The 26017-nt window shown below is 46.3% G+C and overlaps 1 protein-coding gene across 8 annotated transcripts in view; it reads right to left on the bottom strand.

Annotated features, from left to right (window-relative positions):
- The window catches only part of St6gal1 (ST6 beta-galactoside alpha-2,6-sialyltransferase 1), a 132492-nt gene that overhangs the window by 44420 nt on the left and 62055 nt on the right, over window positions 1–26017 (bottom strand). For 4 of the 8 annotated variants that reach the window (XM_006985069.4, XM_076548626.1, XM_042259098.2 and 1 more), the window contains one exon: window positions 3225–3360. The gene's annotated coding sequence lies outside the window, so the exon portion shown is untranslated. Of the gene's footprint in view, window positions 1–2185; window positions 2241–2487; window positions 2645–3224; window positions 3361–8645; window positions 8859–12302; window positions 12610–26017 lie in introns of those variants that run through there. The other 4 variants (XM_076548627.1, XM_016003635.3, XM_016003636.3 and 1 more) reach the window with 4 other exon arrangements.

Raw genomic sequence — 26017 nt, 5'->3', positions numbered from 1 at the left:
AGCTCACACAAAAAGCTTAGACCAGAGCCTCTCACATCATTTCACTCCTGCAGCCCATGCTCTCTCTGAAACCAAGACGTGTCTGCTTGAAAGCAACAAACAAAAAGGGAGCAGACTAACTCGTCCATACACAAGACCCAGATTCTCTGAAGTCCGACATCAGTGTAAAGAGCCAGAGAAATCCCGCATGCGCTTGGGATACAGTTCTGGAAGGCCTATGATCTGGGACTTCTAGACAGGAGTTAGTCAGCCTCACAGTCCAATATTCCGTGTACCTGAGTAGCTACATCATTTTGTGACAGAGAATAGGAATCCTGTAAGTCAGCAAAGAGAGTCCCTTTCCATCTGGGCAAAGGGCTGCTTTGTTTTCTCAAAATCCTCAGTGTAACTAAATGGAAGATGGGAGCCCTTTGAACTCAAACAAGGTCTGTGTCCTTTGGAAAACACTAAATTCTTTCTTCAGAGTTTACTCACTGTGATGAGTCAAAGCGATTGCACCTGGGGCTTTGTCTACACGGGGAGTCTGAAGTCCTTTCCCACCAAGCTTGTTTATAAGGCTGTTTGAGACAAAGCAGTAGAACCACTAGACGGGAAATTCAGGAAGCCTGGGTTCTTGATTCCATTCTTAGTGACCTTGACCAAGCCAATATGTCTGCCCCTGAGTAGTCATCTCTGCTCGCTTCACCTGTGGTGTGTTGTGAGCGTTAAATAAAAGGATGTGTTGACCAGCTGGAACTACATCAAAGCAAAGGCTGGAGGGGTACTCTGAAAGGGAGGGCAGCCTTTTGACAAGAGGGTCGTGTGGGGAACGATACCAGTGAGTGAAAGGTGGAATGGAGGGTATTTTAGACACAGTAATGTACTCAGGGGATAAGAATTCAGATACGCTGGGCAGTGGTGGTGCACACTTTTAATCCCAGCCCTCGGCAGGCAGAGGCAAGCAGATCTCTGAGTTCAAGGCTAGTCTGGTCTACAGAGCGAGTTCTAGGACATCCAGGGCTACCTAGAGAAACCTTGTCTCAGAAATCCAAACGGAAAAACGAAGAAAAAGGAAAAGAAACCCTACCACTTGAGCACTTTACCTTAACGTCCCACCAGACAGACACTATGAAGTAAATGTTTACAACTCTGTGTGAGAATGAAGACGTTAAGGCTTCAGCAGTCTCCTCCAATGTCACCAGCTCACTGCACTGCGAGAACCAGGATTCCAGTTCAGATTAGTCTGTAGCCACCGGTTAACAGCAGCAGCAGTGGTTCTCAGCCTGTGGGACGGAACCCCTTCGGGAGTCGCATATCAGCTCTCCTGAGTATCAGATATTTACATTACGATTTGCAATAGCAGCAAATTCGCAGTTATGAAGCACCAACAAAATAATTGTATGGTTTCAGGTCACAACAACATGAGGAACTGTATGAAAGGGTCGCAGCATTGGGAAGGTTGAGAACCACTGGTCAGAACTCGGAAACTAGAGCGCCCAGAAATGAAACTCTCAGAGCAAAGCAGCCTCCATCGGGCACCGTTGATGGGCTCCCCTTGCTAGGGCTCTTTCACGTGAATTAAGTGTTATAATATCCAGTATGGTCCTCCCATGAGATCTCTGTGTAGGTTTGGGAAATACATGCAATCCTAACTCCTGTGAGTGATGTGGAAATGGTGAGTTGGAATGTGACTTCCGGTTCTAAGGGAAAGGCCATGGCAGGAGGGTCCCACTTCACTGTTACCCGAGCAGAGGCTCAGGGGAGGCTGCCTCTGCCTTTCCCGGGATGCTTAGGAAAAAGGAATTTCTACAGATGACCCCAATGACAGTCTGAGAGCCCTCAGCTGGCCTGGGCCTTCAGGGCCTTACCACACTCATCTGGAACCTTCCAACAGTGCTTGTGTGGTCCCTTCATTTTATCTTCACCTGAGGCAAGCAAGGGTTTCTCTTCATGGTCACTCAGAGCTGAAGGGCCCATTCTCACTTGCCTAGCTCTGTTGTTGTTTGGTTTCACCCTTTTCTCGGGGGACCCACCACTCAGCTCCCAAATAAATCACACACGGAGGCTTATTCTTAATTATCAATGCCCGGCATTAGCTTGGCTTAGTTTCTTGCCAGCTTTCCTTAACTTATCCTGACTACCTTTTGCCTCTGGGCTTTTCCCGTTCTCTAACTTCTGTAACTCTTATTCTTACTCTGTGACTTACTGTGTAGCTGGGTGGCTGCCCCTGGAGTCCTTCTTCTTCTCTGGCTCCTAGCTCTCTCCTCCCAGATTTCTCCCTGTATATATTTTCTCTGCCTGCTAGCCCTGCCTATCCTTCCTCCTACCTTGCTATTGGTCTTTCAGTTCTTTATTAGAACATCAGGTGTTTTACACAGGCAAGTAACACAGCTTCACAGAGTTAAACAAATGTAACAAAAACAAAAGTATCACACCTTGAAATAATATTCTACTACAAAGCTCTTTGAGCAAGAGAGACCCAGAGAAAGACCCCCACCTAACACTTACCTCAGGGAAAGGAGAGGTGAGCTTTTCTCCACAAATTTTTGGAAAACAATATATGCTTTAATTGTTTTTTATCACCAGACTTAGTGTGTAAACTTCTAGGCTTCGCAGCTGATGAGTTCTCTGCCCTTGACTTTCACCACAAGCCCTACTTGTTAGCAAGCTATGTTTACAAAGCTTGGATTTTGAGCCCAGCCCTTATCAGAGGAGAATGCTTCCTGATATCATGTCTAAGCAACTGGCCCCAGAACCGAACCTGGAACAGAGTGATGCTCAGTAAGGCATTAGTGAGCAGACAAAGCCTAATCAAATGAATCCTTATACCTGGAGAAGACGTCTTGAAAAAGAATGTTGCAGTCATTACCACCCACGGAGACCAAACCAACACTAGATAATAAAGAAAACCTCTGTAAGTAAGGAATCTGCTCTATCTACTTCTTGAAGCACGTTTAATGTCAAATGGAATTCTTGGCATATAAGCGCTCTCATAAAAGGCTGGCAGTTATAGAACAGTTCAGACCTTTTGTCTGTAGTTTATAGAGTTGGACAAACCTGCTGTCCCGCCTCCTTGGCCCTCACTGAACAAGTGCTTAGAAGACTAAGAAAGGAAGAAACTGAGGAAAGCAGCAAAGCTGTGGTGAGACAAGAAAGACCCAGGCCGCTGCCAGCTCAGTCAGGTTCATGCTCTTCTACTCAGGAACGGCACCCTCCACTTTCTCAAACTTCTAGGCATTTCTTACCTGCTTCTGGCTAATCCCTCTGGGGCTGCAGGCCCTCCAGGTCCTCAGGAACCAGCACTATTCTCCATGGGAAGGAGGTTTACTTGATTAGGTCTGGTGGCCAGGGCTCATTTTTCTCAGGATGATCAAAAACCATCTTAAATACAAATAAAAGGGGGCGGAGGTTAGAGTGATGTTTCTGGGAGAGTGTGGTGTTAAACATTAACAGGATGTGTGGGCACTTGTACAGCTGTGGACTATGGCGTATCCCAGGAAGCCCAGAACATGCCGGGAAACATAAAGACGAATTACAGACGCAACACTCAAGATGCATGGACAGGGTAGAGAGTAGGAATGTTTTAGAAAGATTAAAGTGGGCACTACAAAACCATCTGGGGAGAAGCGTGTGATTAGTCTCTCCTTAAAAATAAGTAGCAAAAAGGTTCGCCACCCCCAAAACACTCCGGATAGATTTTTAAAAATTATTTATTTGTACAGAATATTAAATGATATGGGGAAGTTCAATTCATGTATTTTAACATGGTTACCGAACTATAAATACTATTCAAATTCAGAAATAATGCTTTAAAAAGAAAAAGCACTAGGAAAAAATGGTGCCTAGGGTTGTGGAATAAGGGACATTTCCATCTTTGAAGTTTTATGTATATTCAACAATATCTAAAATAGACATGAATTACTCTTTAAGATAAAAAAAAAACAAATATAGCTCAAGGGGGGGTGGATAAAAAGGTATTTAGCTCAGTGGTAGAGTATCTGTATAGTAAACATATAGCCCTGGGCTTGATCCCTAGTGTATCAAAAGAAAAGCCAAGCTTTATATGTTTAGCATAACATATATAACAGCTTTTTAAAGCTAAAAACAGAACTTACTCTATATTTATTGAGTCTTTCCAGTTTTGATGCTATATTCAAAAAATAGCAGCGGGAAAGCTAAGTGAATTTAACTGCAAGAAACTTTAAAAATACAAATAAAGGGCTGGTAGGGTAAAAAGCCTCCCAAAAGAAAGAGGCAAGTAACTTGAACAGATAAATCGTAGATTAAAAACAGCAGTTGAGAAGCATATGATATTTAAGGCTGATCCTAAGAAGGACCCGGGAGGAGCACTGAAGTCCCAGTTTACAGACTGGACAGCACTTGGTGGTCTTGGAAACAGTCGGAGGCATTGCTGGGCAGACCACAATAGTTGTCAGAGCACTGAAGGAGAAGTACATAGCTTAACCCTTCTAGAAAGTATGCGAGCACTAAGACCCTGTGACTATTGATCAAACTGCCATAAATCTAGGGCTGAGTAAACAAAAAGGAGGAAATATGCATTTCAGTCTCCTGAAGTGTAAAATGAGTGCCTACCTCCTACAGTGGAGGGGATTAAAAGAGGATTAATGAGGGAAGAATGTGAACTCTATAAAGCAAGATGTGTATAAAAAGAAAAGGGTTTTAATCTCAAACTTATTTATAATGGTTTTGAAACCTATTTATAAACCTATTTGTATCTAAACACCCCTTAAAGTTACATCCATATGAATATAAATACGTGTGAACTTTGGTAGCTATAGAGAGGAAAACACTTTAACTATTTTAGTGGAAACATGTTATCTTTACACCCATGATTTCAGTTACAAATCAAGCATGTTCAAGGGTCAGGCCTGGAAAGTTGCTGAGGAGCTGGCATTCTTTCTAAGGCAAACTCTTGGGGACAATATTGAAAGTACACTTCATCTGTATTCATCTTCAACTGGCTGCACAATACTAAGCTAGCCTCGAAGCCCATTTCTGGAGACCCAGCACTGTAAGGCAGAAAGAAAGCTTGTGAGCATAACCTTTGACTACTGAGTCTCCTAACACTGCGTTAGCTTTCCTGTAAAATGGAAACCGGAAGAGATCCTATCAGAGAGGACTAGCCACACTCACGGGGTTCACCTTGGTACCCCGACAGCCATCTTTGTCAGCAAAATGGAGAAGCTGCTCCATTGAAGACCACGGGCTCTGGCTGAAAGAAGATGTTGCTATCATGAGCAGGAGCAAGACAGAAGGCAGGCTCTGGGCATGACAGAAGCGCACGTGGAAGATGTCATTTTATCCTTTACCAAAGAGTTCGGGGCTAGGGTTGGGGGTTTAGCTCCGTGGTAGAGCGCTTGCTTAGTTAAGTCCCAGGCCCTGGGTTCAGTCCTCAGCTCAGAGGGAGGGGGGAAAAGTTCAAGGTTTTCTTTACCAATTCCAAGAATAACTGGATTTGGAGCAGTCTCCTGGGAGAATCAGAAAAGGGCTATGACAGCTCCCCCTCTATTCATGAGTTCCCCTTGTGGTGTTAGTATTTACCACTGTATGCGCATTCGTATTCAGGGATTGCCGCCTCTTTTCATTACGGATATAAGAGACCCTGTCAGCCTTCTTCAATGCTATTGTCAGCGAGTAACTACAGACACTTGGTGAGTGTCGAGCTCATAGTAGGAGCTCAGTAAGCATTTGCTGGATGAAGCAGGTCTTTAAACGGTTTTGCTTGTTTCAGGCATTGTTGACGGAAGAGGCTCTTTCATAACCCCCTCCTAGAGCACTGACCCTTGGATGAACCTCTCGCCTGCAGATGAAGGTTTCCTGCCAATCTTAACACACAAGCTTTTAGGTCATGAGATTTTTGATTGGTAGCACCCTCAGACAGAAGGAGGAGGAGGAGGAGGAGGAGGAGGAGGAGGAGGAGGAGGAGGAGGAGGAAGAGGAAGAAGAAGAAGAAGAAGAAGAAGAAGAAGAAGAAGAAGAAGAAGAAGAAGAAGAAGAAGAAGCCACCTATCCAAGCTCTTCCTTTGTCATATCGACTGCATTTCCTCAGAAAGTCTTGCCTCCTAAGAGGATTAAAAGCCATGCCTGACTTGATCCCAAAAGTAAACCAGTTGAGATGGTCTATCTAGATCTACCAAGACAAGGGTCTTCCAAAGGTAGTCATTGCCACTGATGAGATGGCTAGTCTGGTGATCTTCAACCAGCTATAAATGTGAGACCAGGGCCCTTGGCCCTGGAGGACAAACTAGACTATGGTGACGACATCGACGATTCATTTAGCATTGGATACAAGCTAAGCACTGACGGAGCTTACAATTCAGAGCATGTGACTTGTTATCTGCCTGATCTGGGGGAAGAGTCCACGCTCAAGTTCTCACCAGTCACATGATCTTGGTTGACTCATGCCCCAAGACTCAGCTAACTCACCGTAAAGTGAGGATGGTCACTGATCCTATATCCCAGGCCTATTTTAAACACCTACTGAGGTGAGAACCCTCCCCCCACCTGCCGAGGACTGCAACTGTGATAAGTGTTCATACACAGCACTCCATAGAGGCCAATACTATCCCAGTGTTACAAATAGAGAAACAGACAAGAAAAAGAAATGCTTTATCCGGGGAACCCAGGGAGAGCTCTCAATGTTCCAGACACTTTTGCTCCTTAACTTTCCTTCTGAGGGGACTGTCTTCCATGTGGGCCACGCCTACTTTACCTTCCAACACCAACTTCTGTCTTTCAAGCTTTCGGCATTCTCAGTTTTTGTTTGCTTTTGAGACAGGTTTTTTCTGGGTAGCCTCAGCTATCCTGAAACTCACTCTACAGACCAGGCTGGCCTTGAACTCAGAGATCCACCTGCCTCCCGAGTGCTGGGATTAAAGGTGTGCACCACCACCACCACCACCACCACCACCACCACCACCACCACCACCACCACCACCACCCCCCGGCTCCTTATTTCCACAGGGATCACTATGACTCTAATGTGCCTATTTTAGCCCTCTTCCAACTATGGGACATTCCCCTGATGGCAGATCTGTTCCAACCACATAGAGAACTTCTTCCTTTCAGACATCTCTGGTTCCCTTCGTCTAGCTCATAACTAAGAAATGCTCAGCCATTTTTTTTTTTTTTTTTTTTTTTTTTTTTTTTTTTTTTTTTTTTTTTTTTTTTGGTTTTTCGAGACAGGGTTTCTCTGCGTAGCTTTGCGCCTTTCCTGGAGCTCACTTGGTAGCCCAGGCTGGCCTCGAACTCACAGAGATCCGCCTGGCTCTGCCTCCCAAGTGCTGGGATTAAAGGCGTGCGCCACCACCGCCCGGCAATGCTCAGCCATTTTTAATGAAAGAATAAATTGTCTATGACACAGCCCCATCCCTCTTCATCAGTTCCAGCTGCTAGAATCTCCTTTCAAGCATTTTGCAGATGTTCCTTTAGTCTGTTGGTTACTCAAGACGACGTGACAATTTCCACCTCTAGGGACATGTGGCTGTGCAAGCAGCTGCTTCTCTTGTTCAGAAAGACTTTAACATGAAAGAAAAATCGCCCTCCTTGTAAAAATACACCTAGTGGCTTAAGCTCTGCTCACTGAGCCAAGTGGACTCAGAATGACAGCCACGGATACCTGCTCAGCACATGTCCCTGAAGGCTCAGAACCTTCTCATCACAATCTTGCAGCAAACACTCTGAACAGTCTATGCCATTGACTTCTGTATCCCACTTGGTGTTGACATCTCCTCTCTAGTCCAGAAAGAGATGCTCCTTTGCAGTCCGGAAAGATTTTTCCTACTGGCTCACTGTCATTTTCTCCACCATTTCATCTGTCTCAACGCTCAGTGATATTCCCCACTCCCTGAACGTACTCTAGTTCCCAGGCCTCACAGTTCTTCAGTCTTCTCTACTGGGGTGGATTGTGAGCTCAGCCACTCACTCTCAAGGACTTGTTAAATCTGGTTGCATTATTTCCAAAGAAATTTACGCAATGAATAACGTTGGTTTCAGACACCCTCTTTCCAATCCACACTTCAGTCTTTGGAACTTATTCTAATGATGACCTCAAACCCAACAATCTTCTCTGGAGATCCTCCTCTCCCCTCGCGGCCTCACTTCCTCCTGGCCACCTTAGAGTCTGTGCTCAATCCTAGGATGGTTCCCTACACATACATGGTTTGTCAAACTGCAGTTCTGGCTAAATCAAACTCTATCCTATTCAAGCCCCAAAGTCATGCAGTTGAACTGACTCGAAACACACACAGACACATACATGAACAGACATACGCAGACACACGAACACACACTGGTTTCATTTCACATTATTGATCACTGATAGCCAGTCTATGCTTAATGCTGTCCCTCAGTTATGGTCTCTTCAAAATGTACTCACCTGTCACTCTTCTAGAGTTCTGCTTGATCTCCTCCCCTCCTAGTCTCACTCCACTCTGATGAACTTGCTCCTTGTTTTCTAGAAAGGCAGAATGTCCCAATGTCCCAGCACAGAACTTTCTCTGCCGCAGTAATAGCCCACTTTACCTGAGTTCACCCACATTCCTCTTGTTGTTTCAAATGAACTGGCTGGGTCCAACACCTACGATGACTACTACTCATCCACTAGATTCCATATTTAAGCCCGTCCCCTGAGGACCTCTACCTACCAGTTCCAGCTGTAAGCACTGCAGCTCAGATTACCATACGCGGAGCAGTTCTGCTCCGCTCCACTCCTGTTCCTGAGAAAGTTGTTACTTTTCTGCTCTGGCTCTAAATTTGGCGAAAGAAGGTCATCATCCAAACCTCATTCAAGAGATTTATTGGGAGGGAAGAACCCAGGAGAGTGACTGTCTCTGCCAGAGTGGGAAAGGGCAGCAGCAAACTAAACAGGTACAGGACTTATATAGGGCTTCTTAGGGGCGGAGTTTTTCCAGGGTGAAGACTTTCAGGGTGAGAACTGGTCGGATTTCAATCCCTGAGTTTGGACACGCTTGGAGATTGGCTGGATTTTGTGCTCAGGGATTGTTTGGTTTCATGCTCAGGGATTAGTTGGTTTTCCTGCTCAGGGATTGGCTGGTTTTTGTGCTGAGTTGGTCAGGCACAAAGTGTTTTTCTTTTACTGGCCCCTTTTAACCTTTGTCTCTGGTTTTAGGGCCAGTGAATTGCACTGGGCTCAGGGTCAGGCTATATTTCTTTGACTGACCCATTTATCCTAACCACCCCACAAATCACTCTAACTGCCCTTACTCCTGGACTCCGCCCTCACCCTACAGAGTAAAGAGCCCAATCTCTGGACATGAAATCCCACTAGTCTCACCCTGGAAAGCTCTACTCTGAAAAGTTCCACCTCATTCCCGAGAAACTCTATATAAGCCCTGTCTCCTGTTCAGTTTGCTGCTGTTTCTCACCCAAGCAAAGGCAGCCACCATTCTGTGTTTTTTTCCCCCTCCCAATAAATCTCTTGTGTGAGGTTTATTGTGCGGTGTGACTTTGTGGTTTTCCTCGCCTCCAGGCCAACTCGCTATCTTTCCATCTGAGCTAAACCACTTACACTGTATACTCCTGCCTCTAAGGAAATGGTTTCATGAAGCCCTCCCCTCTTCCTCTACACTAGTAAGTGTCCCTTTCTCAATGGTGACCCGATCTTCAGATAAACACACTACCAAAAAAAAAAAAAAAAAACTAAACTAAATACAAGTCATCTCTCATAATTCAGGAAGCCCCATGAACAGTGAGTCTTGGCATCGATAAGCAGGGCACCTGGACAGAATCTGCCCCCAGTACAAGATAACACAGAGCACAGAGCACCACCTATGAACACCCTTACCACAGATGTCTAATCTATATATTGCCCGGGCTTCAAATGTAATTCCAGTTATTAGGAAATGGGGGTGGGGGTGGAGGGGTGATAACTTAAAATAGTAAATAGGGAAGTTCACAGGCATTTCTATTTACTAATTCAGAAAAGAAGATTTCTATAAGACAATTGAACTGATTTTTATCAGCAAATCAATAGACATATGAAAACCAGGTTTTTTAAAAGCTATAATAATAATATGTAATTAGACCTTATTTGAACTTTAATTTGAACAAAAAAAAGTCTTGGAGGAGAAATGGGATTACTTGTATACGTAGTGGGTGTTTTTACTTTAAAATGCTTCAGGCAAAACCAAACCACAGATAAAAATTCTTTTCAAATGTATTTGCATTAAGCTATATAGGGAATAAGACTGATCCGTAAACTCCTGTCCTCTCGACCAATGGATATGATTTGGGAGTGGAAAGAGTTTAAAACTTGAAGAAAAAAGGTTACAACAGGTAACGCTTTCTCTTTTGCTGAAGGAACTAACTGTAAAGTCAGATGCAACTTAACAAAAGGTGACCCACTGTGTGGTTCTAAATAAATCCAGTGTCTGCCCCCTCTCTCCATTTCTCAGTCCCATTTCACCTCCTAGCCCTGGCCCTAGTATCCTCCGTAGTAAAACTCTCTGCGAGATAGTCCACATGCTCTCTTCCCCAATCCCCATCTTCCCATTCTCACTTGAAAACCCCCCAACTTCATGAACCTGCTCTTGGTAGAGGCACTGGGACCTCCGTGTTGCCAACCACGCAGTCTACACTCGGCCTCCCTTCCACTCGGCCATCAACAAGACTCTGCGCACCTGTATGTATATCCTCCTTCTTGACGCACAGCCTTTCTGCACCTGGGCTTTCTCCATCTCTTTGGTCCCCCCCCCCCCCCCCCCCCGCAGCAGTCTGCAGCTGGCTCCTCCTCATCTCCCCCATCTCTAGGCACTGAAGTGCTTTAGCTTCTGTACTCATTCCCCACTGGCTGTTTGCATCTCACGGTCTGATCTCCCTCTACCCAGAAGGCGTTTGCACCCAAAACCTGTTCACTACAATTCATCAGATGAGTTCTGATGGAGAGAGGTGGAGGTGATGTGAGACTAAAGAGTGCAGGGTGGCGAGAGGGGAGCCGGGAGCAACTTCAGCAGCTTCACTATCTACCCACGGAGGCAGGATGGCAGAGAACCCACGATTCTCCAGGGAGTTAGCAAAACGTCCTGTCAAAATGTAGCTTCCTAACTTCTATCATAACCATTCTGATCTCAGTGGTCTGTGCTGGGGATGAGCAGTGTGCATTTAAGAAGCACCAGGAATGCTTTTTTGTTGTTTGGGGTCCTGGGGATCAAAATCGGGGCCTCCTGCCTCTGCCCCTGGCCTACACTCCCCATCCAGTTCAGATGCAGCTGGGCAGTCTACAGCCAGGCTCTGAGGAGGAGGAGGATGCCAGAGCAGCGCCACTCCAAGTGAGGTGTGGAGAGAAGCAACAGCCTGGGAGAGCCTTTCAAAATCCAGGAAGACAAAAAGCACAGGAATCAAGAGTGAGTCACATTTACAGTCATTTAACAAAACCATTTAATGCCTGACTTACACACTAAGACTTTGAAAAACGGGGCTAAGATTTTGAATATCCTTTCTTTGCGTATTTACCATAAGCTATGTTTTGAAAAAAAATGATGACATATGAGAAATGGGGGTGGCTAGTAGCACTTTATCACAAATAGAGAGAGATGCCCAATTTTGGAGAAAGTCTCAGCTGGAGCTATTGCCTCGAAACTCCAGGCTGAAATCCTGTCTTTTCTACTTGTCTGTTTTGTGACACACACACACACACACACACACACACACACACACACACACACACACCCCAGCTAGTGAACTGGTGAAGTTCAGGGAGCCTTGGACTTCATCTGCAAGACACAAGTCATTCTTAGAAGTTCACCTCTACCAGATATGGTAACGACGCAATGACATGCTTTTGTGGCACTATCTCACAGTCTCAAGACAATGATACTTGAGCGCTTTCGGCGTGCTCCTGCGATGTGGTGGGGCTCACTTCATGGCTGCAGCTACCGTGGTTCCTGGAGGAATACATTTAGCAGTTGGGAACATACTTCTGCTGTCTGGTTCTAACACCCAAGCTTCCAAAGTTGGAAACCCCCATGGGTCAAGATGAAAACTTCCACTCAAGTGGAAGCAAACTTCTGCCCAAACACTTCTGACGAGTCACTATTTTGCTAGCAAGGGCACATGATAAGCGACAGGAAAGTGAGTGGTAGCCGGAGACTCTGGAAAGTGAGTTTAGGAAGTGCTGAGCCAGTTTGCCGTTGGAGGGGCAGCAGCCCTTGTAATGTTTACCCAAAGCCAAGCTTCCTAAGGCTAAGGGTGGGGCAGGGGTAGAGGCAGAATCCTGCTCAGATCAAAGCTTCAAGGATAAAGGGGCCTTCTAAAAAGTTCAGGCTTCTAAAGGGTTCTCTTACCAGAGGTCTGATGTTTCTCCAGCCTGGCAGACAATGACGGAATAGAAGCCAAAGTCTTCAGAAACACCAGAGCGTATTACCACGGAGCTTGTCCGACAGCCTACTGACCAGAACTTGTGGGGAGGAGAGTACCGACCCCACAGCTACAGTCCCTGACCAAAGCCAGTTAATTGGAACAAATGAAACACTTCCTGGCCATTTGCTATTTTCTGCCATGTAGCCTACAGGCAAATCAGCAAATGTTGGCCAGGCTAGTGTACAGGTTCTTGACGAAAAGCAGCCCTTCACGTCCCATCAGCTCTCCCTCTGTATAACACCCACTCCCCAGGGCATTAGCTCTCCTTCTGCATAACACCCACACCCCAGGGCACAGATGCCACGTGCCCAGAAGGCATCTCCCCCAGTCTTACCACACCAAAGACCAAACTGCATTCCGCTCCATAATCAAAGGGAATAAGCAGAGGAGGAAGGCACAGAAGGAGCCTATAAAGAGGACTGAGCAAACACCATACTGCTAAGCAACATATCCACCTCTTTCTCTCCACTCCTTCCTACACTACACCATACCCTGTGCTTCAGAAAAATAGAAGACTAGGTCTGTCTCCACAACAGGAAGAGGGACTGTTTCACTTCCTTCAAATCTCTACTGCCCCCACCATATATAGATATATATATAATATATATTATATAAATAATATATATAATATATATATATAAACTTTTTTCTCCTCGAGTGCTTTAGAGTTTCATATCAGCTTCCCATCCCTACAGCTTTTCTCAGCTAAGGTTCCACGAGGAAACAGAATTCAAATATCCTAAAACATTCTTTGTTTATAATATGTAAGGTCATTAACAGGGATCTAGACTGTCTTGACTGTGCTATCATCCTTAGGAGAACAGAGAACATGCCCTCAGAGAGTTTCCTATAAAACTTGTTCTCTTAAAGATGGCTTCTCCCTGGTGTTATTGACATTCTCCCAAGTCCTGCAAAATGAGCCCCAGATTTCCAACCTGGAATTGATACCTGATCATTTCAAGTTGAGCAGTTCTCACGGATTTCCTCACTGTTGCTTTGGTTTTATCTCTAAAAAGATCTAGGCCCTATCATCATCTCAGGGCCCGGGAGCAGGGAGGGAGGGAGGGAGGCTCTTCTACCTCGCCGCGGTCCCGGAGTGTGGAGGAAACCTACGCCAGTGGTCACAGTGGGCACACTCAACCAATGAAGACTGAGGTGGAAGTCCTGAAAGTGGCCAGAGACTCCAGGGCCTAACATTCGCCATGCAGTTAGTTAGAGGGAAATAAAGGAGGCCAGCAAATACGTGTGCAGTGGCACTTTGGAAAGAGATAATGTTTTTTGTTTATTTGTTTTATTTATTTATTTATTTAAAAGCGCATTCTTATACATTAAGTCTTTATTATCTTTTCAAGGTTTATTTATTTATTTACTATGCATGCAGTATCCTGCCTTAGTATATGCCGTAGGCCAGAAGAGGGCACCAGATCTCACTATAGATGGTTGTGAGCCACCATGTGGTTGCTGGGAATTGAAGTCAGGACCTTCAGAAGAGTAGCCCATCGTCCTCTAACCTCCAGCCGAGATAATGTTTGTTGCTGTTGTTGTTGTTATTGTTGTTACAGGCAAAAAGAGTGGGCAAAGAGACGGATGGGCTGAGTGGGCAATAAACTGGGTGTGTGGAAGGCCACTGAAAACAGAGCATCTTCACAGACAGGCAAGGTGCAAGGAGGGGCCATGCAGTCTTCTGAGAGAAGAGGGCTCTACACAGGAGGAAGGCTTCCCAGACAGGGGCAAGCCTGATGCTTCCAGAGCAATGCAAGGCCAGCAACAGAGAGCGCATGCAGAGAACTGGGTCCTGAGAGACATGGGATCACATGGGCTTTAGACTAACATAAGAATTTTGGCTTTCTCTGGGGGACATGTTGGAGAAGTCTCAGTCCTGCTACTGTACTGGGAATCCACTCCAGTAGGATTGGACTGGACTGGAGAAGGCTCAAAAGGAAAACCTCCAGAGAAGCTACTCCAACAGTAGCCAAGTCTAGTGACTCACGCCTACAACCTCAACTCTCAGGAAAGAAGCTGAGGCAGGAGGATAGAAAGCTTAAGTCCAGCATGGGCAACAGTGTGAGACCTGTCTCAAGAAGATAAACAAAGAGGTGGTGGTGGTGGTGAAGAAGAGGGTGGAGAGGAGGAAGGGGAAGAGGAAGGAGAGGAAGAAGAGCTGCCATTGCAGCTCACAGATTGTAGCCCATAGAAGACACGTAGACTTCCTCATTGAGATCCTACTGTGTGCTAGCATTTTATGTTACCAAAATTGATCTTATCACCCTAGGAGCCAGGGTATTGGCCAGCGTCTTCTTTAGTGAAGAAATGAGGTTCAGAATTTACGTCATCATTTTAAGACATCTTTCTGTGTTATATAGCAGTTTCCTCTAAATCGGAACATTATCCTTCTCCGACCCAGGAGGAAGGCGGAGGCTCACAAGATGGCCTCCCCCTTACGGCTACAAAATGAACATTTGAGCCACCAGTGGGAGCGACTTGAGCTGCCTGGCAGCTACATAGAGCTCTGGAGCTGCAGCCTTCCTGAGTTGTCGCCCACCCAAGCTGGGCTCTTCAGTGACGCTGCTGCATGTGACTCATGCCTGCTCCTGTAAGTTACCCCACCACCAAACTCCGGTTAGTAATCCCAATAAAAACTCATTGGTTCACGAAGTTGGAACACAGGCTTTTCCCATCATGCTTTTTGAAATACTGAACATTTTTAGTGGTTCCCGGGAGACCTTGTGCAAGGAATGGTGGTTTTCATAGCTTACTTTAACTTTATCATAACTTTCTTATCTAGGACCATAGCACCTAGAATGTACACCCAGTCTCGCCTTATTTAATAACTTCCAGCCCCAGCAGTGGACAGAATCACACCTCCAAGAGAGCAGGTTTCCCCAGATGGCAAAATGGTAGGCAGGCACTTAAATGCCCCCAACTGCCCCTCATCTGGCAGGGGTAGCTCATTCTAAGTGTATCCAGAAGAATCAGACGGAGTGCTTAGAAATCAGAGCATCAGTGTAAAACCGGGATTTCAGTGATTGCCAAATCAGACATGAGTCTCCCTTCCCAGCTGACCCTTCAGCGGGCAAATGCATCTATATCACAGAGAGGCCTTGCGTGTGAGGGTGTCAGCACCAGAGCTATGCAAGGGGAGGGGTGCGCAGTAACGAAACTGCCCAGAGGACTGGTCCAGGGTATGGTTAGGGGGAAGGTTTTTACAGTAGACAAGAGGGAGAAAATAGTCAGAGGCATCTGGGAAAGTCCAGAGCAGAGAGAGAAAGATGTAGACTGAACCTGGCCAGCGGACTGGACAGGGCCAGGGCTATCTGCAAGAGAGGGGAGCCAAGCAGAGGAGAGAGAGGAGAGGGAGCATGGTGAGAAGAGCAGGAGCCACGATCCGGGAGAACAGCTGGCTTATGAGGAGAAGACTGAGTAGCCGTGGGGAGGGAAGCCCATGAGCTGGAGGGAGTGGAGGCTGAAGGAGGAGGTGAGAAGCACTAGGGTGCTAAAATGGACTTTGAAATCTGTAACAAGCACTTGTGAGTAGAGACTGAGGGAGTTTGGGGGCTACCATGGGCCTTGGTACTTGGTAGGAGCCACAGGTGTGTGTTAATTTGAGAGCCACGGGGCCCCTTTTGCCAGAGGTAAGGGAACTGACTCCTTTGGGCAAATGGGGGACAGCTTCACTAGTTCCTAAGAAATCATTTAACTGCCAGAAATCCTCCTGGGGTTCAGGTTGAACTGGGCCTAAACTCAGTTTTGGATGATGCAGCAGGCCTGCCCTTTTATTAGGGAAAGGATGCCCTTTGGCCCTGACAGGTCTCCGCTTTGGACACTCAGCAGCATAGTTATAGCAAGCGGGGGAACGGACTGCCCGAAAGTCCCATATGCTGAATTGCAAAAGAGGACCAGATGGCTGGAAAGGAAAGGGAGATAGGAAGTAAGTCAAACATTAAGAATTGTCTCAAATCCTGGACGTGCATGATGGTATACAACAAAATTCATGATGGTATACAACAAAATTCCGGCCCTGAGGCAGAGGTCAGAGGACAGGAGAGGCCAGCCAGGGCTGCACAGTGAGTTCAACGTCACCTGTGTGCTACATAGCAAGATCCTGTCTCAAAATTAAAGAGTTTTCTCTTAAGTCTGAGGTCGTCAATTTCTCTATTGGAACTGTGTCTTTTGTGAGGACAGGCTTCATGTCGCCCCTCCCTCCACGTCTACGGGGCATGTCAAGGGCTGTTCTTGTCTTCTATCGTGTCCTTGCCCGTGTGCAAAAGGAAGTCATGGCCAGAGTGCCCTGGCATTGTTTTAAATTATAGTCTTATGTGTATGGGTGTCTCGACTGCACGTATCTCTGAGAGGCACGTACATGCCTGGTGCCTGCGGCGGTCGGAAGCGGGCCTCTAGAAGGCGGCTATGGATCCCTTGGAACTGGAGTTACAGGCAGTTTTGAGCTGTGGATGCTGGAAATGGAACCCAGAGCCCTCTGGAAGAGCAGCCCATGGTCTTAACCTGGAAGCCATCCCTCCAGTAGACATTTCCTAAATGCCACAATCACTGAATACAGCTACCCACACCTTAAGGTTACCAGGGTAAGAAGTGCTTGGCGCTCTCATCTTAGTAAACTAGCGTCTTCCGGAGGAGCAGGCCAAGCCCACACAGGGCGCCACACACAGAGAAAGGGCGAGGAAATCGGAGGAGTAAAGGCTTGCTCAAGTCTGCTAACAGCAGCATCCCTGCTAACATTCCGGTGCCCAACATTGCTCTCAGTGGATTCTGACTGAACCGATCCGCACCATAGGCAGTAGTGAAAGCATGTTACAGCTTACAATAGGGTGGTCTTCACAGAATGGGATGAGGCCGCACCTTCCCTGGGAGGGGCACAAGCAAGAGCAATACCAGCCCAGCCCCAGGTGGGACATGGCTGAGTAAATGCCGGCCCAGGCACTGGCATTACTACAGGCTCTTCCCAAGGCTTTCCTGCCAGAGAGGAAGTGGCAGGCCCATAGCGTCAGACCAGGTCTCTGGATCCATGGCATCGATTCTGGACGTCCAGACATAATGGGGGCTGCCGCTTCGAAGTCTACACAGCACAGAGCACTCCGTCCTCACAACAGGGCTATGAAGTTGGTCTGGTAAACGGCAGGACCAGCACTTGAACCCAGGATCTTCTGAACTCAAAGACGCTCTTGTGCTTATTCTCATACTTAACTATTTTATAAACTGTCATCTTCATGTGACTTTCAGTGAATTTTTTCCAAATTCATTAAATAACTTAATAATATTTCTGTAAAGTTGTTTTTATTTAATTTAGCATTTTATATTTATTCTTCTTGATGATTTGTGAAGTTAGCATAGAAACAAATGGGGTCCACAGTGACATTTTCTTTGTGGTCCCCTTTCTCTCCCTATATAGCCCCCCACTCCTCCCATGACACATATATCCCATTCCCTTCTCCTGTTTTAGACCTCTTCCTCTCCGGGCTCCCTTCCTACACCTACACACACACACACACACACACACACACACACACACACACACACACACCACAACTAGAATCTGTATATAAGAGAAAAATGAACCCTGTCTGATTGGCTTATTTAACATAGTGACCTGGCCTTCAGTTTCATTTTGCTGTGCTGTACTGTCACAATTCTTTACAGCTAAATAAAAACCCACGGTATCTAGGTACCTCATTTTCTTTTTCCACTCATCCACTGATAGACATTTAGGCCAGTTGCATGTCTTGGCTACGAAAGAATATTGCAGGACTCCCTACAGATGTGAAGGTATCGCTGTGATGTGCTGACTTTCCATCCACTGGGTCTATACCCAGGTGTGGTGCAGCTGAGTCATACAGTAGTTCTATTTGTGGCCTTTTCAGGAACCTCCATGCTCACATCTGTAGTGGCTGCACCATGTACATTCCCACCAGCAGTGAAGAAGGGCTCCTTTTCCCACATCCTTGTTAGCATCTGTTGACTGTTTCCTTGATGATAGCCATTACTGGTCATTCATTCTTATTTCTTCTTTTAAGAACTATCTGTTCAATTCATTAGCCCATTTCTTGATTCAGTGGAGAGGACACTTAATATTTTTACTTCATTGTAAAAGCTCAGTCTCTAAACCATTCAAAGTCTCTCTAAAATATACAGTCCATAAAACTCCAAAGTCTCCAAACTGTGGACTTCTGTAAAATCAAAACTAAATTAAATAACTTTACTCCAAGAAGGAAGAACCAGGGCACAGTCACAATCTGAACAAAGCAAAACCAAACTGCCAGGGTAAATAACTCAATGTCCAATGTATGAGACTCATTCCCGACCTCCTTGGTTCCAAAGGGACGCAGGCAGTGGCATGTCCTTGGCTCTGCGATCCACAGCACACACAGTTTGTCTCGTAGGCTCGGGCCAGCTCCACTCCACAGCTACTGCTTTCCTTGACAGTCCTCTAATGGTCTGAGCATCTTCAGAACCCCGGGGTCTCCGTTTCAACTGGGCTGAACCTTCACCACTAGCCTCTCCTGGGCTCTCTTCAAGGACTCTGACCCTGCCACATGGTGCCAAGCCTCAACTTCTCTCCATGACCCCTTCAAACCTAGGGCTTCAACTACACCTGAAATTACACCTTCACCAATGGTCTCTTCTCAGGGACTCCAGCTCTGCTAGGCAGTAGAAGCCTCAGCTGTTCTCTATGACCCATTCATGCCATCAAAACTGGTACCACCTGGGTGACTCTTACACTACCAGGTTTGGCTTTCAGCATAAGGTACAGTTTAGCCACCTCTGGTGCATGGCTTCTGTGTGCTGACTTCGAGGAAACACTTCCCAAATTCCACCTCAATGATGCTGGTCTCTTCTCAACAGTGGCCCGATTCCTCAGGTCCAACTGACCAGCATCCATTGTCCCAACAAAGCAAAGATTTTACAGTTTTACTGGTCTCTTGTTAATCACAGCCCTTTCTTCAGTCCCAGTGAACCAGAACCACAGATACTTAATCCAAAATATCAATGGCCCCAATAGATAGTCTTTAAGAGACTCCCAAACTTCCCTCAGAAGCTTCACAAAGCCAGGCCTCCACCATCTGCATTTCTCTCAACACTTTTACCCTCTAGACTCTCACAGAATAGCCCACTACACAGACCCAACAGCTTTTCCCACCCAAAGTTTAAATGCCACTACAATCCTCCCCAAAATATATAGTCAGGTCTGTCACAGTTCCTCAAGACCTGGAACTAGTTTCTGTCTTAGTTAGGGTGTCTATTGCTGTGACAAAACACCATGACCAAAAGCAGCTAGGGGAGGAAAGGGTTTATTTTATCTTATAACTCTCAGGTCACACTCCATTACTGAGGGAAGTCAGGGCAGGAACCCAAGGCAGGATCTGATACAGAAGTAACGGAGGAGTACTGCCTATTGGCTTGTTCCTCATGCATGGCTTGCTCAGCCTGCTTTCTTATAGACCCCAGGACCACCATTCAGGGGTGGCACGCCCCACATCAATCACTAATTAAGAAAATGTACTGCAGACTTGCCTACAGGCAGGTCTTATTGGGGCATTTTCTCGATTAAGATTCCCTCTTCCAAAATAACTCTGGCTTGTGTTAAATCGACATAAAACTAGCCAGAACAAAGCCCCAACTTAATGCATAGGGAGCTCACACTGGCAAACAAGGACCCAGTCTTTCAAGTTCTCTGTAACCTCCGTGTATCCAGAAGTGAAAAGTAAATGCTTGTAACCCCTGGCTCCCAAGAAACCAAACAGCAAGCTCATGCTAAGGATTTTTGTATTTGGTGATGAATTTCATTCAACAAATGTAGACATTCCTATAACCCTCTGTTTATGGACTCAGTGAGGGACAAAAGTCGTGTACGTGTTCAGTTATGCCTGACTGCACAGAAAGAAGACATGACGTGCTCTGGAAGAATGTGCAGGGACTCCTTATCTGTTAGCCAGAACAGCTCACGTCAGCCGCAGCAGAACAGACATCAGGTTATCAGGTAAGCGTGGCCTGGGGATTCTCTGAGATTTCAAGATAACTCTCTCATAAAGGTCAACAGTAAGCCTACTATTCCCACACTCTAGATGTGGAGAGACTAAGGCTGGGGAATGTCGGAGGAACATTTTTAGAAGGTTTTTCATTTTTTTTTTTTTTTTTAAAAAAAGAGATTCAGGAGAAGTATGGAATTCTCCACATTCACCCTGCTACAGAACCAGAACATTAGTCAGGCTTGCTTCTGGCTCACAGCATATGGAAACCTGGGTGCTGGCCCTTAGACTAATAAAACGAGCCCCAAAGCAGAAATTGGGAAGTCTTTGACAAGGCCCAAAGTGGAAGATTTGTGGTAACTGTCATTGGAACCACACCCCAGAGACAGACAAAACTAGATTTGGATCCCTGCTTTATTAGTCAATCTCTGAGGCAAATAATAGGAACATCCCAGGATTTATTTCCTCTGCTGTAAGCTGTGTACAACTGGACCCTCAGGAAGTAGGCAAGAGTGCTAGGAGCCCGGAGCCTGGCTCAGTTGCTGTGGGATGGGGAAGTCTTCCTTCCTGAGGTGAGATGGCATTTCTGGGAGTGCCGTGAGCCAATATTTGCCTTTGGCTTAACGCAGGACTTAAACGTTCGTCTCAACCAAACTAATATTTGCCCCTTTCAAGTTCTCCCATTTCAAACACTGCCCCCATGGCAAAGGGAACAGGAACACAGAACCTTAAGGGAGCCAGAGCCAGAGTGGCTGACACTGAGGCTAACAGGACACTGAACTCTAGAAAAACCCCAAAACAGATCTAAGGTGTGTTCGTTCCTGAATCAAATCACAGTCTCCACGTTCCCCTTAGAAATCACCCACCCTCTGCGTCTATTTGGACAGATGAAAAGGTTTATGGTCCCTATCTCACAGCTAACTGCGGTACTCAGGAAGCTGGCACAGAAGGTTCACTGAAGTCCCGGAACTGAAGACAAGCCTGACACATAGTGGGACCCATGTCTTATGCCTGTAATTCCAGCACTTACAGAGCTGGGTCAGTGAGGAAGCCCACAGAGGTTTCCCAGTGAGATCTGAGCTTGTTTTACCCGGCAGGGCTGCATAAGCGGATGGATTGACCATGTGCATAGCTACCATGTTTGGAAGGGTCTACATTGGCTGTGCTAGGGGGAGGTCTTTTGCTCCACCCCTTGGCATTCCTTTCAAAAGCCCTTTAGATGAGACAGAAGGGGCCAGCTGATAGGATCCAGGCCTGTGTTTCTTCTCTCTCTCTCTCTCTCTCTCTCTCTCTCTCTCTCTCTCTCTCTCTCTCTCTCTCTCTCCACTCACTCACACACACACACACAACCAAAATAGCAATAACCCTCCCTATTCACAGAATTATGATGAAACACAAAGAAATAATAGACATGAGAGTTTATCAGATGGGCAGATGAAATCTGTTTTACTTTATCCTTTCCATGAAGCCACAAACAAAATGTAGACAAAGCTCTGTCCAATTTGAACTTGGTCCACCCAAGAAACACAGCACTGGAGGCTCCTCCCACAGCACTGGAGACTCCTTCCCCAGCACTGGAGGGTCCTCTCCAGCACTGGAGGGTCCTCCCATAGGACTGGAGGGTCCTCCCATAGGACTGGAGGGTCCTCCCCAGCACTGGAGGGTCCATCCCCAGCACTGGAGGCTCCTCCCACAGCACTGGAGGGTCCATCCCCAGCACTGGAGGCTCCTCCCAAGCAATGTAGGCTCCTCCCACAGCACTGGAGGCTCCTCCCACAGCACCAAAGGCTCCTTCCATAGCAGCTGATATCTGAATTATTTCAGATGTCATTATTTCAGTTTTGGTTGTTTTGCGCTGGTTTCTGTTTCTCTGCTGAGGATTTCAGTTTCTCCACTAATCTCAACACCGGAGCATGGATACAATGGCTGCCTCAACCCCATCTGAGTCATCCTAGAGTCAATGTTTGTTAATTACTTTTTCTTTAAACACTGTTTGAATTTTCCTGTATTTGTCTTTAATATTGAGTAAACTCGGGCTGAATTATAACCTGGACATTTGAACACTGTCATTATAAGATGCTGGGTCCTGTTGAAATCCTCTGGGAAATGTGGCTTCTGTTTGTTTGGGCAGGTAATTAAGCAGCTGACACTGTCCCTTCCCCTTTTACGAGTGGCAGCTGACATTAGTTCAGACTCCAAAACCTTGGCTACACGGTTCATGTTTGCATATCACATGGGCCACTCGGAAAGCTGTCTAGGACTTGCTAGTGGTTAATACCACAATTCTATTCTCAAAGCTTCTACAGTACATCTTTAGATCTGCTCCAAGCAGGTGCATCCCTAGTGTGCCCAGGACCTCTTTGACCCCACGCTGAGGTTATGTTAGTGAGGTTCCTTCACCATCTCTCTCTTCTCGGGATGTCCTCACACTTGCTGGCTTCCAGTGGCTTCTTTTTCAGGTACCCAGAGCTAAAATGACCGTGGTGGTGTCACAGAAGTTCACCCTTCTGTGTGTAAGTCTTGGAGAGAGGACTGGCACGAGTTCATGGTCTGACTCCAGGACCGATCCTATCTGTTGTTTTCCAGCGTTTCTCAGGTGGCTGATTTCTGAGAAGCTGTGGCAGAAAAACCAAACCTCCCCGTTTCTTCTTGTCTTTTTCATAATAGAAACGCTATACAGGTTTCCCTGCCCAGCCAACAGACACCAGCAAAGTGTCCTTAATTCAGCTCACTCTATCAGTTGTCTGCTGAAGACAGCATCGGACCCCTCAACTCTCTTAACCGCCATTATGCTTACTGCCTAGGAATCTAGAAAAGTGTAGTGATGGGTAAAGGCTGTGGAGCCAGGCTGCCTCCATCCCAGCTAAATGTAGGATGTGTGACCTTAGGCAAGGCAACCACTTCTACAAACTTTAATTTCTATAAAATACAAATCATGATGGTAATGATACCTCCCCGAGCTTTTGGGGGAAGATTAGATGAGTTATTGTCTAATAGTCAGGATGGACCTAGAAGAGTACCACATGTATGTATCCTCAGAGTCTCACAGGTTGCCACAGTGATGCTGCAAAAGAGGGAGCCCTGTGCAGGGAAAGGGGGCAAGAGCATGGGAGGAGTCCATTCCCACTTTTTCCTATTTGCTGAAAGTGAAAGTGATTTTTGTTTTGAAAAACCCCAAATTGTTTATCTGTGTGGATCCTCTGAAAAGTCCCACAGCAGAGGGGAGGAGGGTAATATGAGACGGATCAAGAGATCTGTGCTCTGGCCTGGTCCTCCTTGGGAGTCTGGGTCTTCTACGCCACGTCAGGACACACAGACAGTGTACTCTACATTTACATAACTGACAGGGACCTTTAGGGTCCAGTGGGACAGGGCCATTTCTCCAGTTACTCAACGACCCTAAACAGAAAACGAAATCGAAATCTTTAAGCTGTCTTGTAGGGCCTAACGTGACTCTTGCTCTTTTTATTTGTCCCTCATTCCAGAAGGTTGCTACTCCTTTAACAACCTTCACTTTCCAGCCGTACTGAACTAAGGTCAACCCACCCACTTCCCTTATCCTTGAGCTCAAATGGTTATCTACTCATCAGCGTTCCTTGTGTCTCCCTTCCCAACAGGATGACTCTAAGGGTCTCCCAGAGAAAGTGACCTTCCTGTGCCAATACTTCCACAGCCCTCTGTACACAACCCAGGGTCACTTTATAGGAGGTGATTCTGTCCAGCCTAATGTATACAACCCAGGATCACTTTACAGTGGGTGGTTCTGTCCAGCCCACTGTACACAACCTGATCATTTTACAGTGGGTGGCAATCACCTGTTCCATGAGCTTTTGTCTCTGTGACTACACCAGCATTTTCCAAAACAGGTATCATTTTACTGTGTCAAAGTCAGGCTGGCGCCCATGGCCATACCATCCCGACACACCTGGTCTCAGGGTCAACGTTATAGTATAATAACCAGATTTATTAATACAAGAAGCTATATGGTTAAATATCAGAATTCACCACATAAAAGGACAAGCAGTGTTTCATGAAATTTTGACTCCAATAGATATAGAGAACTCCCATGGACCAAAGTCAATGACCAACTCATGGACATTCTTGTTTACAGTCCCATCTATTTCTGAACCTTCTAGATTATTTTTAAACAAATCTCATGAGTCATTCCACTCACAAATACTTCACTGTGTGTGTCTTTAAAAATAAAAGCTTTTGCTGAACGTAGTAGTACCTTTCCTTAATCCCAGCACTTGGAAGGCAGAGGTAGGTGGATCTCTGGGAGTTTGAGGCCAGCCTGGTCTACAGAGTGAGTTCCGGGGCTGCTGGGACTACACAGTGAAATCCCATCTCAAACAAACATACAAACAAAGAAGGATTATTGTCAGCCTTCTGGATACCAGAGAAGTGTAGGTACGGCCTTGCAGGGTATAACCATGAGTAATTTTGGGAGCACACTTTACACCTGTATGCTGTTTTATCATTACCAGAACATTTTCTTCCTTTGGACCTCATAAGGGCTCTTGGGAGACAGAGGGATTACTTTCCTCCAAAGAAACGACACTGAGGTCTAGGACTCCTGTGAGGGGCAGAATCGGCCTCCGGACCCAGAACGTGTCCTGAGAGAGGCCCTCCTTCCTCCTGTACCAAAGTCACTCTCCATGAAGCTGACTCTTTATGACCGCTACTGAGAACACATCTCCAAGGGCCTCGTCTCTGTGGAGACTCTCCAGCTTGGGCCTTCCCAGACAATTTGGGGGTGGGTGGGGGGTGAAGGTAACGGAGAGGAAAGCCACAGCAGTCGGTTATGTATCAAGTCCTAGAGAGGGGAGGAGAACCAGGGACAGTGCTGGCCAACATGGCGTTTTTGAGTCAGGCAGGGACAAATGCTGCTTTTATGTGGTGACCCAAGCTGCAAGCAGTGTCACATGTCACACCCCAGGGGTTAGCCGAGACACACACGGACACCTTAATTATCCAGGAGTGTGTTGAGGCTGAGAAACATTAGCTCGTGCTTATTTTGTTTCTCTGCTTCTGAGAAATTTACGAATAGGACTCTCAAAATGCTTCAAAGCTAAAGGAGAAGGGATTGATTTCTCGCCTCCTTTCTGACTTCCCACCACTCTGTCCTTCCCTCCATCACTCGGTCTGTGCAGAGTTGCACATGCGGACACAGACACAGGTGAGCTGGCCTAGCTCCTGTGAGCTTGGGAGTCTTACAAACTTTTTACTTTTATTTCCATAAACAATAAGCAACGTGGCTGCTTTTTTAAAAAGCTCTTTTGTTTGTTTGCAAGTTTTGGTTTTTGAGACAGGGTCTCACTACGTGGCCCTGGCTGTCCTGGAACTCACTTGGTAGCCCAGGCTGGCCTCGAACTCAGAGATCCGCCTGCCTCTGCCTCCCAAGTGCTGGGATTAAAGACGTGTGCCACCACCGCCTGGCTTGACGGTCACCCTTCTAAAGCCTCTGCACGTAAGTCCTTAAAAGTGTCAGTTCACAGATACTTGGAGAATATATTTTGCATTCCATTTTCAGTTGAGAAAGACCGCATGCCATGTACAATTATTGCATCTCAATTTGAAGAAACAGTTTTAATGAAAGATGGGCAGGATCTTCCTGAAAACTACACAACATCCTGGGGGTCATTATCAAAAGACTT

The sequence above is a fragment of the Peromyscus maniculatus genome, chromosome 12 (genome assembly GCF_049852395.1).
Source record: "Peromyscus maniculatus bairdii isolate BWxNUB_F1_BW_parent chromosome 12, HU_Pman_BW_mat_3.1, whole genome shotgun sequence".
Classification (NCBI taxonomy): domain Eukaryota; kingdom Metazoa; phylum Chordata; class Mammalia; order Rodentia; family Cricetidae; genus Peromyscus; species Peromyscus maniculatus.
This window is presented reverse-complemented; position numbering and strand designations above follow the sequence as displayed.